This window comes from Microtus ochrogaster, linkage group LG9, assembly GCF_000317375.1.
Source record: "Microtus ochrogaster isolate Prairie Vole_2 linkage group LG9, MicOch1.0, whole genome shotgun sequence".
NCBI lineage: Eukaryota > Metazoa > Chordata > Mammalia > Rodentia > Cricetidae > Microtus > Microtus ochrogaster.
The window spans coordinates 929,654-935,757 of record NC_022034.1 but is presented as its reverse complement, the minus strand read 5'-3'; positions in this window follow the sequence as shown (position 1 = coordinate 935,757).

Genomic DNA, 6,104 nt, shown 5'->3' with positions numbered 1-6,104 from the left:
GACCAGGATGGAGGGGGGAGGACTTTGGACTTTCCACAGGGCAGGGAACCCTGACTGCTCTTCAGACTTCAGAGGGAGGGGGAGTGGAGTGTGGGGAGGGCGGGAGGAGTGGGAGGCTGGGAGGAGGCAGAATTTTTTTCTCTCAAAAAAAAATAAATAAATAAAAAGGAAAAAAATTAATGTGTTGGTAACAATCGTAAAAACTTTTAAAGGTAGAAAGATGAGAAACACTAAAAGTTATTGACCAAAGCATTTTCTTAATCTAATCAATACATGAGGGTTTGTCAGTGTGAGTCACACTAAAGCAAAACTCCTTAGTACTGTTTTGTAGCATTAGCCATTGATTTGAAAGTGTGTTATTTGATCCTCTCTTCAAGACAGCAAAATGAGACAATTGTCTTCTCAATGATTGGGGAAGACAAGTACTGCCTCCTTAGGTTGTTATAGACATGATATACCATAAATCTATCAACTCAAAATCTGAATGTAGTACTGTTGCTTTTGTATGCATCTATTGAACTTTTGAAACCCTTACAATTGCACTACCTACAGTTAATTATCTTTTACAGTGTAAATTTTTGTGTGTAAAATAATTTTAAAATAAATTCTTTAATTAAATGAACATTCGTGGGTTTTTTTTTGTTTGCTTTCACCATCTACAGACTTGTATGTGTCCTAATAAGTTTCTGTATTCTATGTCTGTGTTTGCTTGTTTGTTTGTTTTTTCAGATAATATACTTATTTGAAATGGAAAAGTAACTATAGAAGAATCTGAAATCTCCACTCTAAAATGTATGTTTTTTTCAACACTTTCAAATGAAGCCTCCCCCTCTTTACTTCTCTTTTTTATAATTTGTTTTCTTTTCTTTTTTCAAAAAATGAAACAAACTACCTGTTTTTCATTTTACATACCAACTTCAGTTTCCACTTCCTCCCCTCCTCCCATTTCCTCCACCTATTCTCTCCACCGTACCCCGTATTCACTACTCAGAGAAGGCAAGGCACATTGCTTTGGGGAAGGTCCAAGGCCTTCCCTTATCTAGACTGAACAAGGTGTCATCCAAAGAGAATAGGTTTCCAAAAAGCCAGTGCAAGCAGTGTCTGTTTGTGTTTGTTTGTTTTGTGTGTACTTGAGGGTGTGTGGGAAGGTTAGTGTTAGGTGTCCTCCTCTATTGTTGTCCACATTAGTATATTTAGTGTTACAAATAAAGTTTGAATGGAAAACAATCTTGCATTTTAAATAAAATAAATACCAAGCTACCTAATGTCTTCACATTAGGTGTGACAAAAGGACATATGTAGTTATATATTTACAACCTACAATTAATATGAAATGTTAGCCTTTTTATAAAATTTGATCATACATACCATTCTTCACATACTTGTGAACAACGTTAAGCTATGATATTTTAGACAACCATGCCATACCTACTTTTGTTTGTGTATTAACATGAACATAGGGTTTTTCATTGAATTTTTTTCATCCAGTACATTCTGATTACAGTTTTCCATTTTCCCATCCCTAGACACAAATTTAAAAGTCTTCAATATATCATGAAAAATATTGTTCTGGATGGAAAATAAGTTAAGATAGAAATTCATACAAATTGTCTCCAATCCTAATGACATGCTTTAAAATTACATAATCCATCAAACTGGGAGATACAAATATTTATTTTGATTTTTTTCCAGTGGTTCAGAAACTTATTTACTTTTGTGTTTTCTTTATATTGAAAGTAGATTTCTTTCATAAAATATTCTTTTCAGTTTTTCCCTATCCTTAATCTCTCACATATCTTCTGACCATCACACTCACACAAATACACTCCATATTTTCCTCTCATTAGGAAAAAAAACAAGGAACGATGACAACAATAACAACAACAAAAGCAGAGTTGGACCAAAAAAAATAAATAAACTAAAGAAAAAGTCCAGGAAACACATAAACATAAACACACACACACACACATTCACACAGAAAATTAGAAATTATAATATATAAACAAATGACCTAGAACATAAAATCCATGAAATGATTCTTATAAGAGAGCATCATGAGAAAAAAATATCAAACTGTCAAAAATAATATTGAGTTAATTTTGAGCTGAATTTTCTTTGCTAAGTGCCATGCACCGGGCCCCCCCCCGTCTGCGCTTCATGTAATACAATCCAGTTCGCGAGCTTCGGGCAAGGGGCTAGAGATTGAAATACACGAACATACACAGAGACAGACAGACACACGGACGTCTAATCATTGGTATAAAAGCCCTTCTTTAATAGCACCATGGAGGCTTACATACCCAGCAGTCAATGGCCAACAGGTGAAAATCCCATCCTCTGATCCTCTAGGGAAGGCACAGCTTTTAGTAACTTCAATCAGAAGGCTCTAGCAGGGAAGAGCAGCTGAAGGCCAGGACTCCAATTGGTCCCAACAGCTAAGAATAAGCCCTGCACTTAAGTGTGGTTTTTATACAAAGGATACACTGTTGTAGAAATATAATTTTCTTTTTGTGAGCAATAGTCAATTGCAGTTAGATTCTGCATTTAGAATGAGAACTTGTGCAAAATTGCCCTCTCTGACCTAGTACCCTATCTGGTTTAGACATGTGCAGGCCACATGTATAACATTAAAAAGCAAACATATTACACACTCTAAACACATTACACACTCAGGGTGGTATTGTTTCTCTTGTTTATGTTTATTTGTTTGAGGTTCTTTTGCTTACTTTTTTGATTTTGTGTGTCTTTAGTGTTTTTGGAGCATTTTTATATTATTTTTTTAATTTTATATATGATTTTCCAATTTTGTGTCTTCATGGAATTTTTTCCATGTGTGTACTATGCTGGTTCCCTCTTTTTCTTTAAATTTCTTTTCTGTTTTCTTTTATATTTGTACCTTTATTTTCTAAAGAAAGAGAAAGAAGGAATGAAATGGAATGGTTGGGGAGGTGTGATGGTCTGACAAGAGACAAAAGAAGGAAAACCACATTTGAAATCAGAATATAACTGAATTTTCCATGATAAAAATAATTCCTGGTATGCAGCTGCACTGTAAGGTGACTATACATAATAACTATAAACCATATATTTCAAAAGGTAGAAGAAAGGATTTTGAACAATTTCACTAAGTAACGGCAACATTTTACATAGCTCATTGTACATAATATATAGAACATATTCAATACAATAACAAGTATTGAAAGATTAACTTCTATATATTAATTAACATAGAACTAATGAAATTTACATGCAAATATGGAATTCTTTATTTTGGGTTGAAGTTAAGAGAAGTTGAATAATAAACACCCTAATAAATAGTAATACATCTTACATTTTGAGATTATACTTTCCTATTATTTTCCCTACCTTTCCTTGCTCACTATTCCCCAGACCAGAAAGGTCCCTTCTTATTTTCTTGGTTTCATTGAGTACTTAAGCATGTGTGGTAACATAGGGTGCTCTGAGGTTAGGAGACTTGGATTAGAAAGAACAAGAGGCAATAGTCTCTTAGGGGCTGAGTTGCTGCACGAAACTTTATATTTTCTAGTTTGATCTTTTTTTCCTGCAAATTCATGGTTTCATTTTTGTATAACTGAATTATACCCTATAGTGAACTTGTGTTCCATTTTCATTATCTACTAAGCAGTTTAAGAACATTTACTTTTTATAGATATTGCCAGAACAACTATAACGAATATGGCTTAGTAACTGTCTGTGTGGCATCATGTCAAGTCCATAGTTCATATCAAAGCAATGGTATGGCTATCTCTTTCCAAAATAGGATTTCTATTTTCTTGCTCAGATCATGTTTAAGCAGTCATTTTGTTGAGACTTTATGAGTGTAACTTTGGACATCTAAGGTGGTGCCACTTCACAGCCAATCCCCTGTTCCTCTGGCTACTGCAACATTCGTGTTCTCTCTTCTGAAATGATCCTGAGAGCTGGAAGGTTTTTTTTCATTTCTCTTTCTTCCTTCCTTCCTTCCTTCCTTTCTTCCTTCCTTCCTTCCTTCCTTCCTTCCTTCCCTCCCTCCCTCCCTCCCTCCCTTCCTTCCTTCCTTCCTTCCTTCCTTCCTTCCTTCCTTTCTTCCTTCATGTTTTTGTAGATGCATCTGATGGGCCTGGGCTCCCTATCTGTGCAATTTGATTGGTTATAATTTTCTAGAATGGTATGTTTCTACTGTGAAGAGAAATTTTTTGATGAGAAGAGAGAACCATAATTATAAGTTAATAAAGGAACAGATATTCCTTTGTTTTTACTTAACAGATTTTAACTCTTTCAGAATTGTTCAACCAATTTAAAATTTTTATTTTTGGAAATTTTAGTATTCTACAATCACAGTTGCATTAATGAAGTAAAACCTTCAAATTAAAAAAAAACCCATCTACCCACACTATTTAAAAATTCACTGGTATGAATTGAATGTTATTTAAATATTATACTTTATAAATTTAATGAACTAATGGGCATATGAATTAATATGTTGCATTACAATGATAACACATTTATCATTTTCTTTTCTATAGGGCTCCCAGGGAAAAACAATTCCTTTGCTGAATTACTCCTTTGACCTCAGTTCCTGAAAACTTGCCAAGAAGGCTGTCATAAATACTGACACTGGAGACTGACCACGTCACGTGAGGCTATTGACATTACAAGACAAATTCTGGTGTTATGGATTAGAGATAAAAGTCATAGAATGCTCTGTTCATATTCACAATTTTTCTTGGAATAAATGTGCAGCATAACTCCCTTTAAAATTGCTTTTCACAAAGAACAGAGGAAAGTGTCAAGGATAATTCAATTAACATCTGAATTTTTTTCAAATGAGTTCACAAAGTAGGAAAAATATCCAAAGGGAAAATGAAAGCTCAAAGACTGACAGGTTCAAAATCATAAATATATATTTTTCTTTCATTTGTAAGAAAATTTGGGAGTTGAATATTTTCACTCCAATGCTACTGGAAATATTTTGCCTCCAATTTTTTCTACCAACTTTGGCACTCAGAGTAAGTATTTTTTTAAATTGTGAAGGCTTGAAGCTGTTAAAATAGAGATTATATTTAAAAGTTAGATTATATTTAAAAGTTAAAGTGCACATATCATTTGGTACTTACAAAAGTGCATTCAGATTGTGACAAAAAGAATCAGTGGAAGGAGATAAAACCAGGAATTATTTATATTTCAGAAAAATGATTTTGCTTAAAATTGTCTTAAATAGTCAGAAACAGTACCCCATATTTCTTAATAGTTATTTGTCTTATTGTAGCCTAATAATATTTAGTAATATCAATTAGGGTTAATTGATACTGAAAAACCCATGAAATGATGCATTAAAGTTGTTTTCTGTCCTTCTTCATAAAATGTGACATTTCATTTAGACTTACTAGAATAAGGGTATGGCTAAGATCCTTTAGTGTCTTACATTTTAGACATGATCCTAGACTCTACATGAATTTGTGCTGGGTTCACATTAATTATCTGAGTTCTGCCACTTAGATCTTGTGCAAAGTGGGGGGATAATATTACCATTTCCACGATAACAGTTCATGCAGGTTAAATATATAAAAGGAAGTTTAGACTAGCACTAGTTTTCTTGGAATTATAACACATATTATCACTTATGATATAAATGATTGTCACTTTGTACTTCTTTTTGAAAATCTGTTTACAGTTCTATAACATATTATAAAAGTACAGTGACAAACACACAGAAAAACTTCTATGTCATCAGAAACTATGTATTACCTTTGATTTCTCATCATTTAGGGTCATTCACTATGAACACCTGGAATTACACAAGTAAACCAGACTTCATCCTCTTGGGACTGACAGATTCCAAAGAGATCCAGTTAGTCCTTTCTGTGGTGTTTCTCCTGATATACATGGTCACTGTGCTGGGGAACACAGGCATGATGCTGATCATTTGCGTTGATGTCCAGCTTCACACTCCCATGTATTTTTTTCTCATCCATCTATCATTTGTTGACCTCAGTTACTCGACTGCCATCACACCTAAAACCTTAGAGAACCTGATGACTTTGAACAAGAGCATTTCCTTTATAGGTTGTTTCACCCAACTGTACATTTTCATCCTCTTGGCA